This window comes from Ochotona princeps, chromosome 20 (assembly GCF_030435755.1).
Source record: "Ochotona princeps isolate mOchPri1 chromosome 20, mOchPri1.hap1, whole genome shotgun sequence".
Lineage (NCBI taxonomy): Eukaryota > Metazoa > Chordata > Mammalia > Lagomorpha > Ochotonidae > Ochotona > Ochotona princeps.
In genome coordinates, this window is record NC_080851.1 from 8,326 (window position 1) to 23,139 (window position 14,814).

Consider the following 14,814-nt stretch of genomic DNA (forward strand, 5'->3'; position numbering starts at 1 on the left):
AAAGCCGAGTGCTGTATCACACTAACTGCCATCCCACACAAGCACAAACACACTAAGGCCTCTCCACAGCCCACCGTGAGCTGCTGCACTGGGTAAACAAAGCCCAGGCCTGCCCCTTAGGTGCTCTGTGAGGAACGGGGGTAGTGGAAAGGTTTCCGGGGACCTCATCTGCAAAAGATCAGTGCTAGTCATCCGGTGTGTAACTCCAGCTCCCAGAGGGCCTGTGGGGATATTGACTTGGGACTTAAACTCCCAGGGTTCTTTCGGTTCCCTGACATTGTGCCCTGCTCTTAAAGGCACCCTGACAATTCCTATCACAGAAGCCCAGGCCGATGCTCGGTCCCAAGGGTCCTCCTTCCCTCCCGGGCCTTGGTATGAGGCCGTCCGGCCTTGGAGCCCTGATCTTCCAACCACACGTGTCCAGGATCACTGTCCGGGAACCCCACCTGAGCTTAGGACGGCTTGGGCTGGGCTGCCTGGAGCTCAAAGGCCTGAGCCATCAAAGGTGGCGCCGTCTTGTGGCCACCAGCACTCACTGCAGGACGCTCAACCAGACTTTCAAAATCAAGGGAAGCAGCCAGGCCCAGAGAGGCATTCTCTCTCAAGAACACACTTTTTAGAGCTTGCACACGAGTCCCATTACGGAAACCCTACCACGCCCTGGGGGTCTGCATGGGCAGACAAAGCAGTCCAAGGCCACAGCACAGCACAGCACAGCACACAGCACACAGCACACTACCTCCCTCGCAGCAGGCCAGCAGCTTTCTCTTTCTTTCTGTATCTTCCTACCTGCCTGCCTGTCTCTCTCTGTCCTATTTGCTTGGAAGCACAGAGGAACAGAGAGGGAGAGACAGCAATTTTTCTGGCATCTGCTGGCTCACTTCCCCAAGGACCACCACCAGAGCCAGCTGTGGCTGGGCCAGGACAAGCCCAGGAACCAGGAGCTTCCTCCAGATCTCCCACAGGGCCACAGGGCACAGGGGCACAGGGGCACAAGCCTCTAACCAAGACCAGAACCCCTAACCCTAACCAAGATCCTAAACAAGACCCAGACATATTACCAAACTCTAAATCCTATACTAAAATTTAACCAATAAAACACTTACCTAAACCCTAACCCCTAAATAGCGCACACCCACCCGCCTTCCCAGAACCCACTTACCTTGTCATGTGCCCGGGTCTCCAGCCATTTGCACTAGCGAGTCGGCCAACGTGGGGCTTGAACTTGCGGAGGTCCTTGCAGGCAGGGTGACTTCATGTGGCAAAGCCCCTGGGCGTGCCCAGCACAGACACACACTGACACCACCCGTGACCCATCACATCGCCCTTTGCCCACATCCGGCCTCAGCTTCCCCCAATCACAGAGGACAGGGCCGACAGCAACGCCCCGATAGTGGAATGGGGTTTGCACAACACCCGTCGAGATCACACAGCTCCAGCTACAGGATTTTCACGTGATGCGTAAAAATCAACCAACACTGAGGACACAGCCCTGCACGAGACAGTCAAGACCATCTGGCCACAGTGCGATGTCAGGAACAGGCACCTGGGCCCGGCGCCGTAGCCTAGCGGCTAAAGTCCTTGCCTTGCATGCCCGGGATTCCATATGGGCACCAGTTCTAATCCTGGCAGCTCCACTTCCCATCCAGCCCCCTGCCTGTGGCCTGGGAAAGCAGTCGAGGATGGCCCAAAGCCTTGGGACCCTGCACCCTCGAGGGAGACCTGGAGGAGGTTCCTGGTTCCTGGCTTCGGATCGGCTCAGGTCCAGCCGTTGCGGCTCAGTTGGGGAGTGAATCATCGGATGGAAGATCTTCCTCTCTGTCTCTCCTTGTCTCTGTATATCTGACTTTGTAATAAAATAAATAAATCTTTAAAAAAGAAAAGAAAAACAGGAACGTGGCATGAAGGTTCAGCCCGAGCCATAAGTCAATCACAAAACACAAGAAAATGAACTGGAAAAAGATGGCTGAGTCAGAAACGAGGAGGCCAGAAGCGGGACAAGGCACAGGGGGACAGGAGGCTCCTGACCCCCGTCACAGGCCTAGAGGCTCCCCGGTCTCCCTCACAGGCCTAGAGGCTCCCCGGTCTCCCTCACAGGCCTAGAGGCTCCCCAACCCCTGTCACAGGCCTAGAGGCTCCCCGGTCTCCCTCACAGGCCTAGAGGCTCCCCGACCCCCGTCACAGGCCTAGAGGCTCCCCGACCCCTGTCACAGGCCTAGAGGCTCCCCGGTCTCCCTCACAGGCCCAGAGGCTCCACGGGGCCTGTGACGGGAGTCGGGGAGCCTCTAAGGCCTGTGCTCACCACCCTGGGCGAAAGGAGCCTCCCCCGCCCCTCATCTGGCGCCCCTCTGCCTGAGGAGGGGATGCGGGTTTGGGGTGCTGCAAAGAGGCCATTGCTGCTGTTTCCAACCCAGCTTTCTTGGGGAGCAACATTCTTAAAGAAAGGGGAAAAAACCAAGATGAATTCTACGGAGGGTCGTGGGAGAGGGCAGGAGGGAGCAAGCTCGCAATCTCAAAAGGTCAAGGGGAGAAAAAAAACATAAAAAGCACACATAGAAACACAGTAACTGCAGCTCGGGCTGGGGCGTGGCGTTCCAGGTCTGCTACTCATCTTGCAACCTCTCTCTAGGTTCTAAATGCTCTCCCAAGCCAAGAGCCTCAGCCCACGTGGCTGTGCACACGTGTAATTTGTTCAGGCACCCTTGAAATGCGAGACACGGGATCCAGGAGGCGAGCCTCGGAAACCCAGGCCCTGAGCTGGGTGAGCGGGTGAAGCAGAAGCAACAACGCACACAGGCCCGGGCTCAGAGCAGCCAGGCAGAGTCTGCGGGGGTGAAGAGGGCAACTAGAAGGCTAGGAGAGCAACCATGACCTCCACAATCCTGCGAATTCAAGGGACCTGCTACCCCAGGCCTAGAGGCTCCCCGACCCCCATCACAGGCCTAGAGGCTCCCCAGCGCCCCCATCACAGGCCTCAGAGGCTCCCCGGCCCCCGTCACGGGCCTCAGAGGCTCCCGGCCCCTGTCACGGGCCTACAGGCTCCCTGGCCCCCGTCACGGGCCTCAGAGGCTCCCCGGCCCCCGTCACGGGCCTCAGAGGCTCCCCAACCCCCGTCACGGGCCTCAGAGGCTCCCCGGCCCCCGTCACACACCTCAGAGGCTCCCCGGCCTCTGTCTTACCTGCTCATGACTTCTGCCTCCTGCAGTACAATGTCCCAAGTTCCCAAGTGTGCTCCAAAAGCCGGACCATCTCCTCGCACTGCAACACGGACATAGCACTGCCAGCCGGCTCAGCTGTGCCTGCTTATCTCTGCTTGTCTCTGCTCGGCTATTCTCGGCTGTGCTCGGCTGTGCTCGTCTCTGCTCGTCTCTGCTCGGCTGTACTCGTCTCTGCTCGGCTGTACTCGTCTCTGCTCGGCCCTGCTCGGTCTCTGCTTGTCTCTGCTAGTCTCTGCTCGGCTGTACTAGTCTCTGCTCGGCCCTGCTGGGTCTCTGCTCGCGTCTGCTTGTCTCTGCTCAGCTGTGCTTGTCTCTGCTCGTCTCTGCTCGGCTGTACTCGTCTCTGCTCGGCCCTGCTCGGTCTCGGCTCGTCTCTGCTCAGCTGTGCTTGTCTCTGCTCGTCTCTGCTCGGCTGTACTCGTCTCTGCTCGGCCCTGCTCGGTCTCTGCTCGTCCCTGCTCGGTCTCTGCTCGTCTCTGCTCGGCTTTGCTCGGCTGTGTATACCGGCCCAGACGCCTCCCAGGACGGCAGAGGAAGGCCGAGTGCTGTATCACACGAACTGCCACCCCACACATGCAGAAATACATGGAGGCCTCTCCACTGGGTGAGCTGTTCCACTGGGTAAACAAAGCCCAGGCCCTGCCCCTCAGTTGCTCTGTGAGGAACGGGGTAGTGGAAAGGTTTCCGGGAACCTCAACTGCAGAATATCAGTGCTAGTCATCCGGTGTGTAACTCCAGCTCCCAGAGGGCCTGTTGACTTGGGACTTAAACTCCCAGGGTTCTTTCGGTTCCCTGACATTGTGCCCTGCTCTTAAAGGCACCCTGACAATTCCTATCACAGAAGCCCAGGCCGATGCTCGGTCCCAAGGGCCCTCCTTCCCTCCCGGGCCTTAGTATGCGGCCGTCCGGCCTTGGAGCCCTGATCTTCCAACCACACGTGTCCAGGATCACTGTCCGGGAAGCCCACCTGAGCTTAGGACGGCTTGGGCTGGGCTGCCTGGAGCTCAAAGGCTTGAGCCATCAAAGGTGGCGCCGTCTTGTGGCCACCAGCACTCACTGCAGGACGCTCAACCAGACTCTCAAAATCAAGGGAAGCAGCCAGGCCCAGAGAGGCATTCTCTCTCAAGAACACACTATTTAGAGCTTGCACACGAGTCCCATTACGGAAACCCTACCCACGCTCTGGGAGTCCGCATGGGCAGACAAAGCAGTCCAGAGCCACAGCACAGCACAGCACACAGCGCACAGCACGCTACCTCCCAGCAGGCCGGCAGCTTTCTCTTTCTTTCTGTATCTTCCTACCTGCCTGCCTGTCTCTCTCTGTCCTATTTGCTTGGAAGCACAGAGGAACAGAGAGGGAGAGACAGCAATTTTTCTGGCATCTGCTGGCTCACTTCCCCAAGGACCACCACCAGAGACAGCTGTGGCTGGGTCAGACAAGCCCAGGAACCAGGAGCTTCCTCCAGATCTCCCACAGGGCCACAGGGCCACAGGGGCACAGGGGCACAAGCCTCTAACCAAGACCAGAACCCCTAACCCTAACCAAAACCCTAAACAAGACCCAGAATTATTACCAAACTCGCCATCCCAGAACCCACTTACCTTGTCATGTGCCCGGGTCTCCAGCCATTTGCACCAGCGAGTTGGCCAACGTGGGGCTTGAACTTGCGGAGGTCCTTGCAGGCAGGGTGACTTCATGCTGACGTGGCAACGCCCCTGGGCGTGCCCAGCACAGACACACACTGACACCACCCGGGACCCATCACATCGCCCTTTGCCCACATACGGCCTGAGCCTCCCCCAATCACAGAGGACAGGGCCGACAGCAACGACCCGAAGTGGGACGGGGTTTGCACAACACCCGTCGAGATCACACAGCTCCAGCTACGGGGTTTGCACATGATGTGTAAAAACCAACCAACACTGAGGACAGAAGCCTGCATGAGACAGTCAAGACCATCTGGCCACAGTGCGATGTCAGGAACAGGCACCTGGGCCCGGCGACATAGCCTAGCGGCTAAAGTCCTCTCCTTCAACGCGCCAGGATCCCTTATGGGCACCGGTTCTAATCCCGGCGGCGGCTCCACTTCCCATCCAGCTCCCTGCTTGTGGCCTGGGAAAGCAGTCGAGGACGGCCCAAAGCTTTGGGACCCTGCACCCTCGTGGCAGACCCAGAAGAGGTTCCAGGTTCCCGGCTTTGGATCGGCGCCCACCGGCCGTTGCGGCTCCGTTGGGGAGTGAATCATCAGATGGAAGATCTTCCTCTCTGTCTCTTCTCTTCTCTGTATATCTGACTTTGTAATGAAATAAATAAATCTGCTAAAAAAAAAAAAAAAAAAAAAAAAAAGGGCAGCTTTGCGCGCCCTCTCGTGGCCACCAGCACTCACTGCAGGACGCTCATCCCAGGCTCTCCTGCCAAATCAAGGGAAGCAGCCCAGCTCCAGCTCAGAGAGGCATTCGCTCTCAAGGACACTCTTTTTAGAGCTTGCACACAAGACCCATGACCGGAAGCCCTACGCATGCCCTGGCTGTCTGCATTGACAGACAAAAACAGTCTAGAGCCACAGCACAGCATACAGCACACAGAACATAGCATGCTATCTCACAGGAGGCCGGCAGCTTTCTGTCTTTCCTTCCTCCCTCCGGCCTCCCTCTGCCCCCTTTGCTTGGAAGCACACAGGAACAGAGAGGGAGAGACAGCAAGCTTTCTGGCATCTGCTGGCTCACTTCCCCAAGGACCACCACCAGAGACAGCTGTGGCTGGGTCAGGACAAGCCCAGGAACCAGGAGCTTCCTCCAGATCTCCCACAGGGCCACAGGGCCACAGGGGCACAAGCCCTGGCAGTATCCTCCGCTGCTCTCCCAGGAGGATCGGCAGGGAGCTGGACTGCAGGAGAAGCACCCAGGATTCGAAGCAGTACCCATACAGGCCATCCGCCTGGCAGGCTGAGGCTTGACCCATTCGGACAATACCCCGCACCAACACACCACACAACACCACACCACACCACACCACACCACACCACACCAACCCTTGCTGGACCCTTCAGCAGCTCCTTCACCAGGCTGCTGAAGGTGCCTGTCCCCCTGGCTTGCACAACTTATGCCGTTGCGTGCTGTGACAGACCACTACAGAGGAGGGATCCAGGCATGTTGCTACTCTACCTGTCCTGGGGAGAAGGACCTCTGTGAAGAACAGATGTCAGCTGTTGGGATGTCTTGTGGAAGGTGGCACATCAGCGGCGGCCGACAGTCCACAGCTGACCAGCAGGAGAAAGAGTCTTGAATCCAGAAGGATCCCTGGAGGAGGGTGAAGTACTCCCTGGTGAACAAGAGGGCAGCAGCATCTGGCTGGAGGCTGTGAGGCCAAATTCCTGCCTCCAAAGCACATGACAGGGATGGCTGACCCCTCAAGTGCTAGCTGGAGGTAGAAAGGGCAGCTTTGTGCACCCTGTCGTGTGCAGGCAGCACAGGCCCTGAAAGCCCTCCCTTGTGCGGGCCTTGGTGGCTCGCCGGCCATCATCAGATGTGCTGGGTTGCAGGGCTGCATGGTGCAGGGTGCTCTCCACAGCAGCTGGGGCCTGGGACTTCCTATTGCAGATGGCTGCTGACCTCTGGTGCCTACTTCTCCATCCACCTGCTCCTGGCTTAGGAGCCCACATGCCCAGACACCACCCAGCTAGGCCGAGGAAGGCCGAGTAGTGTATCACATCACCCTAACCGCCACCCCACACATGCAAAAATACATGGAGCCGGGGCCCATCAGCGTGGCCTAGCGGCTGTTCGGCCTTGGAGCCCTGATCTTCCAACAACACGTGCCCCGGAATACTGTCCGGGACCCCCACACGACGCTAGGATGGCTCGGGTTGGGCTGTCTAGAGCTCAGAAGGCCTGAGCCGACCAGGGGTAGAAAGGGCAGCTTGGGACCCGACGCCGTAGCCTAGCGGCTAAAGTCCTCACCTTGAACGCACCGGGATCCCATATGGGCACCGGTTCTAATCCCGGCGGCGGCTCCACTTCCCATCCAGCTCCCTGCTTGTGGCCTGGGAAAGCAGTCAAGGACGGCCCAAAGCTTTGGGACCCTGCACCCTCGTGGGAGACCCAGAAGAAGTTCCAGGTTCCCGGCTTTGGATCGGCGCCCACCGGCCGTTGCGGCTCCGTTGGGGAGTGAATCATCAGATGGAAGATCTTCCTCTCTGTCTCTCCTCCTCTCTGTATATCTGACTTTGAAATAAAAAAAAAAAAATCCATGAAGCCCTCTTGGCAGCCCATCGGGGAGCTGCTCCACTTGCCAAAGAACTCCCGGAGCCTGCATCTCAGGGTGCTCTTCGAGGAATGGGGGTGGCGGTAAGGTTTCCCGGGACCTGATCTGGCAAAGTACAACCCCAGTCGGCTTGTGTAACACCAGCTCCCAGAGGGCCTCTGGGGACGCAGGCGTGGGACTCCAACTCCCACAGGGCCTCTGGGTACGTTGACGTAGGACTCCAACTCCCAGAGGGCCTCTGGGGACGCTGACGTAGGACTCCAGCTCCCAGAGGGCCTCTGGGGCACGCTGACGTAGGAAGCCAGAGCCCAGAGGGCCTGTGGGCACGCTGACTTAGGACTCCAGCTCCCAGAGGGTCTGTGGGCACGCTGACGTGGTATTCCACCTCCCAGGCTTCTTTAAGTACCCTGCTATTAAAAGCACCCTGACACTTCCTATCTCACAGGCCCACGCTGATGCTAGGCCCCAATCTACCTCCTTCCCTCCCAGGCCTTGGTATGTGGGCTGTTCAGCATTGGAGCCCTGATCTTCCAACAACACGTGCCCCGGAATACTGTCCGGGACCCCCACACGACGCTAGGATGGCTCGGGTTGGGCTGTCTAGAGCTCTGAAGGCCTGAGCCGACCAGGGGTAGAAAGGGCAGCTTGGGGCCCGGCACCGTAGCCTAGCGGCTAAAGTCCTCAACTTGAATGCACTGGGATCCCATATGGGCACCGGTTCTAATCCCGGCGGCGGCTCCACTTCCCATCCAGCTCCCTGCTTGTGGCCTGGAAAAGCAGTCAAGGACGGCCCAAAGCTTTGGGACCCTGCACCCTCGTGGGAGACCCAGAAGAAGTTCCAGGTTCCCGGCTTTGGATCGGCACGCACCGGCCGTTGCGGCTCCGTTGGGGAGTGAATCATCAGATGGAAGATCTTCCTCTCTGTCTCTTCTCCTCTCTGTATATCTGACTTTGTAATGAAATAAATAAATCTGCTAAAAAAAAAAAAAAAAAAAAAAGGGCAGCTTTGCGCGCCCTCTCGTGGCCACCAGCACTCACTGCAGGACGCTCATCCCAGGCTCTCCTGCCAAATCAAGGGAGGCAGCCCAGCTCCAGCTCAGAGAGACATTCGCTCTCAAGGACACTCTTTTTAGAGCTTGCACACAAGACCCATGACCGGAAGCCCTACGCACGCCCTGGCGGTCTGCATTGACAGACAAAAGCAGTCTAGAGCCACAGCACAGCACACAGCACACAGCACACAGCATGCTCCCTCGCAGGAGGCCGGCAGCTTTCTGTCTTTTCCTTCCTCCCTCCTGCCTCCCTCTGCCCCCTTTGCTTGGAAGCACACAGGAACAGAGAGGGAGAGACAGCAAGCTTTCTGGCATCTGCTGGCTCACTTCCCCAAGGACCACCACCAGAGACAGCTGTGGCTGGGTCAGGACAAGCCCAGGAACCAGGAGCTTCCTCCAGATCTCCCACAAGGCCACAGGGGTACAGCGGCAAAGGGGCACAAGCCCTGGCAGCATCCTCCGCTGCTCTCCCAGGAGGATCGGCAGGGAGCTGGACTGCAGGGGAAGCACCCAGGATTCGAAGCAGTACCCATACGGGCCATCCGCCTCTCAGGCTGAGGCTTGACCCATTCGGACAATACCCCGCACCAACACACCGCACCACACACCACACCACACCACACCACACCACACCAACCCTTGCTGGACCCTTCAGCAGCTCCTTCACCAGGCTGCTGAAGGTGCCTGTCCCCCTGGCTTGCACAACTTATGCCGTTGCGTGCTGTGAGAGCAGCCGCTACAGACGAGAGATCCAGGCATGTTGCTACTCTACCTGTCCTGGGGAGAAGGACCTCTGTGAAAAACAGACGTCAGCTGTTGGGATGTCTTGTGGAAGGTGGCACATCAGCGGCGGCCGACGGTCCACAGCTGACCAGCAGGAGAAAGAGTCTTGAATCCAGAAGGATCCCTGGAGGAGGGTGAAGTACTCCCTGGTGAACAAGAGGGCAGCAGCATCTGGCTGGAGGCTGTGAGGCCAAATTCCTGCCTCCAAAGCACATGACAGGGATGGCTGACCCCTCAAGTGCTAGCTAGAGGTAGAAAGGGCAGCTTTGTGCACCCTGTCATGTGCAGGCAGCACAGGCCCTGAAAGCCCTCCCTTGTGCGGGCCTTGGTGGCTCGCCGGCCATCATCAGATGTGCTGGGTAGCAGGGCTGCATGGTGCAGGGTGCTCTCCGCAGCAGCTGGGGCCTGGGACTTCCTATTGCAGATGGCTGCTGACCTCTGGTGCCTACTTCTCCATCCACCTGCTCCTGGCTTAGGAGCCCACATGCCCAAACACCACCCAGCTAGGCCGAGGAAGGCCGAGTAGTGTATCACATCACCCTAACCGCCATCCTACACATGCAAAAATACATGAAGCCGGGGCCCATCAGCGTGGCCTAGCGGCTGTTCAGCATTGGAGCCCTGATCTTCCAATAACATGTGCCCCGGAATACTGTCCGGGACCCCCACACGACGCTAGGATGGCTCGGGTTGGGCTGTCTAGAGCTCAGAAGGCCTGAGCCGACCAGGGGTAGAAAGGGCAGCTTGGGGCCCGACGCCGTAGCCTAGCGGCTAAAGTCCTCACCTTGAACGCACTGGGATCCCTTATGGGCACCGGTTCTAATCCCGGCAGCTCCACTTCCCATCCAGCTCCCTGCTTGTGGCCTGGGAAAGCAGTCGAGGACGGCCCAAAGCTTTGGGACCCTGTACCCTCGTGGGAGACCCAGAAGAGGTTCCAGGTTCCCGGCTTTGATTCTGCACGCACCGGCCGTTGCGGCTCCGTTGGGGAGTGAATCATCAGATGGAAGATCTTCCTCTCTGTCTCTCCTCCTCTCTATATATCTGACTTTGAAATAAAAAAAAAATCCATGAAGCCCTCTTGGCAGCCCATCGGGGAGCTGCTCCACTTGCCAAAGAACTCCCGGAGCCTGCATCTCAGGGTGTTCTTCGAGGAATGGGGGTGGCGGTAAGGTTTCCCGGGACCTGATCTGGCAAAGTACAACCCCAGTCGGCTTGTGTAACACCAGCTCCCAGAGGGCCTCTGGGGACGCAGGCGTGGGACTCCAACTCCCACAGGGCCTCTGGGTACGTTGACGTAGGACTCCAACTCCCAGAGGGCCTCTGGGGATGTTGACGTAGGACTCCAACTTCCAGAGGGCCTCTGGGGCACGCTGACGTAGGAAGCCAGAGCCCAGAGGGCCTGTGGGCACGCTGACTTAGGACTCCAGCTCCCAGAGGGCCTGTGGGCACGCTGACGTGGTATTCCACCTCCCAGGCTTCTTTAAGTACCCTGCTATTAAAGGCACCCTGACACTTCCTATCTCACAGGCCCACGCTGATGCTAGGCCCCAATCTACCTCCTCCCCTCCCAGGCCTTGGTATGTGGGCTGTTAAGCATTGGAGCCCTGATCTTCCAACCACACGTGTCCAGGATCACTGTCCGGGAACCCCACCTGGGCTTGGGACGGCTTGGGCTGGGCTGCCTTGAGCTCAAAGGCCTGACCCATCAAAGGTGGCGCCCTCTTGTGGCCACCAGCACTCACTGTAGGACGCTCAACCAGACTCTCTTTCAAAATCAAAGGAAGCAGCCCAACTCAGAGAGGCATTCGCTCTCAAGGACACTCTTTTTAGAGCTTGCACATTACGGAAACCCTACCCACGCCCTGGGGGTCTGCATTGACAGACAAAAGCAGTCCAGAGCCACAGCACAGCACACAGCACACAGCATGCTCCCTCGCAGGAGGCCAGCAGCTATTTCTTTTTTTCTGTATCTTCCTACCTGCCTACCTGCCTACCTGCCTCCCTGTACTATTTGCTTGGAAGCACACAGGAACAGAGAGGGAGAGACAGCAAGCTTTCTGGCATCTGCTGGCTCACTTCCCCAAGGACCACCACCAGAGACAGCTGTGGCTGGGTCAGGACAAGCCCAGGAACCAGGAGCTTCCTCCAGATCTCCCACAGGGCCACAGGGCCACAGGGGTACAGCGGCAAAGGGGCACAAGCCCTGGCAGCATCCTCCGCTGCTCTCCCAGGAGGATCGGCAGGGAGCTGGACTGCAGGGGAAGCACCCAGAATTTCAAGCAGCACCCATACGGGCCATCCGCCTGGCAGGCTGAGGCTTGACCCACTGGAACAGCAGCAAGCACCATCCCGTGCCACACCACGACCCCATACCACACAAACAGGGCAGTTGTGAGGGCCTCCTGGAGCAGATGGGGTGCATGGCCAAGGCAGGGGCAGGCGGGGAAGGGGTGACAGGTGTCTGAGTAGAGGGCAGGGATACGGGGGAGCACCTCCACATAGTGGTGTCCCCAAAAGAAGGCTTCAGGGTAGAACGCAGGAACGGCTGCGGGGAAACTGTCAGGGATCCAGGCCTGTGCTGTCGGGAACACAGGCCCTGAAAGCGCTCCCTTGTCCAGGCCCAGGTGCCTCCCCGCTCACCGTCATACCTGCTCATGACTTCTGCCACCTACAGCACAAGTTCCCAAGTGTGCTCCAAAAACCCTGACCATCTCCTTGCACTGTAACATGGACACGGCACTGCATGCCTGCACGGCTGTGCCTGCTTGGCTGTGCTCGGCTGTGCTCAGAGGTGCTCGGAGGTGCCTTGGCTGTGCTCGGTTGACTTCAACTGTGCTCGGCTGTGCTCACCTGTGCTCGGCTGTGCTCAGCTGTGCCTCAGCTGTGCCTCGGCTCGGCGGGAAAAGAGGTGCTGGGAATATACGTCCCACGATGCACATCAAGAGACAAGGGGATGGTGTCTCTTGTCCCAGAGCGCCCCTTTGAAGGCTACCTAGTGGAACATCTTTTCCCAAAATGCCTCACGACTCCAGCGGCTAGAGTACTTAGGTGCTCTGAGGTGGTACTGCAGCTCCCACAGTGTGCTTGCCCACGCTGAAGTCGGACTCCAACTCCCAGATGCCCGTGGGCACGCTGACGTGGGACTGCAGCTCCCAGAGTGCTCGTGGTCACGCTGACGTGGGACTCTAGCTCCCAGAACACCCGTGGGTACCCTGCCGCGGGACTCTATCTCCCAGGGTTCTTTGGGTGCTCTACATAGTACCTTGCTCTTTAAGGCACCCTGCCGCTTTTTCCACAGTGGGCTGGCTGATGCTAGGCCCCAAGTGTCCTCCACCCACTCCTGGGCCTTGATATGCGGGCCTTTCGGTCTTGGATCCCTGATCTTTCAACCATACCTGTCCAGGAACACTGTCTGGGACCCCGACATGAGGCTAGGATGGCTCCGGCAGGGCTGTCTAAAGCTCAGAAGGCCTGAGCCCACCAGGGGTAGAAAGGGCAGCTTTGCTCGCCCTCTTGTGGCCACCAGCGCTCACTGCAGGACGTTCCTCCTAACTCTCCTGCCAAGTCAAGGGAAGCAGCCCAAGCCACAGAGGCCTTCTCTCTCAAGGACACTCTTTTTAGAAGTTGCACAGGAGTCCCGTGACGGAAGCCTTACACACGCCCTCGGGGTCTGCATGCGCAGGAAAAAGCAGTCTAGAGCCAGAGTACAGAGCACAGCACACTCCCTCCCAGGAGGCCAGCAGGTGTCTGTCTCTTCCTGCCTGCCTGCCAGCCTTCCCTCTGTCCTATCTGCTTTGAAACACAGAGGAACAGAGAGGGAGAGACAGCACTGTTTCTTTTTTTTTTTTTTTTTAAGATTTATTTTATTTTTATTACAAAGTCAGATATACTGGTCCTAGGGTCCTGAGAAGCGGGTCTGGATGTCCCCAGCCAGCCACGTGGCGGCAGTGGGAGGAGGAGCCGGTGGGGTGGGGCTGAGATCCGAGCACCTCACCCCGGGCAGCCATGCTGCTTGGGGCTCGGTCGCCCCATCTCCAGCAAGGCACATCCAGGTACATGGGCTGAGCGACCCCCGGGCGGCCAGTGCGCCATTTGGTGCCAGGCTTTGTGTGCTGGCCGCCCGGCCAGGGAGTTCTGGAATTTGGGTTCTTTGATATACTGCAGGAATGGTTCCAGGCTGAACCCACAGTGCTCTGGGGATGTGTATCAATCCTATAGATTCTCAATGGCAGTAAATCTTCCTCTGACGATCCTGTACTCACTTTATAGTGCAGATTGCCAATCACCAGTTCAATTAAAGGCAAAATTACGAGCTTGTCCAGCAGGATGTTCCCATTGCTTAATAGGACGATGAATTAGCAGAGGGGTTACAGTAGGCAAGACCATGACGCTGACTGGCATTCAAGTCCATACCCTGGGTTAGAATGTGTCGGGCTGTGTGGGCTAGTCCCCGTGGAAATTCTGACCCCACTGGATGGTTTAGGAGGGCCGGTGGAGACAATGCAGGAGGTATAACAGTCTATGGGGCGCGCTGAGCTGATGCAGAGCAACTACTGGTATACTTAATACTGGCTGGGAACACGCCTGGCTGTGGAGCTTGGGGGGAGGCCTTGGCTGGGTGGAGTCTATCACTAAGGAATGCCGGAACTGGATGGGGGCTGAATTCTGATCGGGTCACAGTTGTAGTCCTTTGGCATAAATATGGATTGGGACTTGACGCACCGTGCCAGGTTAGACCGCAGCACAGTTTGGTGCTCTGGAGGACCAAGGCAGACGTGGGACGGACTCGGCTAGGTTTCAACCTCAACTGAGCCATGTAAGAGCTATATGTGGGTATGAACGAGCTGTGGCTGGGCTCCAACTTCCAACAGCAGGAACCAGAATGGGTTGAAGAGCGGAGCTGGCCCAAGGAACTGCTGATATGCGTGAGGCCTGACACCAGGAACGGGTCTGGTGGAGGAACCTGAAAAGTTTCTCTGACAGGACACTGACCCTACAAATAAACGCAGGAAGCAAGGAGGTTAACAACCCAGAAGAGGCGTTGGAAAGTAACCCACTTGCATACATTGGCTCAGGTTGGGGGCGGACCAGGCTGAGTTAGCTCGTGTTATCCACTGGCAAGTCTGTGCGCTGGAGCTGTGCGGGGGTCTGGCCAGGTTCGGTTGCGATTAAAAAAAAAAAAAAAAAAGGTATACAATACAAAATGCCAAGGCAAGGCTGCCTGTGCCGGTCAGGAATGCAGCACCCAACCAGCACACCTCCCATTGGTTTAAGTGAAGCATGAGTGTGTGATGGCCAGAACCAGGATGGGCTGCAGTACTCATTGGTTCCAGTGGAGGTCGGGGCTGAGAATAGAACCAACCCAGCAGTTGCAACCACCAGCCGATCGGGGTGATGGACTGTGGTGGGCACTGTGCTTACTAGTAGTGCATGTAGGAGCCTGGACTGGGAACACCTCAGAGTTTCTTTGGGGATTCCCCTGAACAAAATGGAGGAA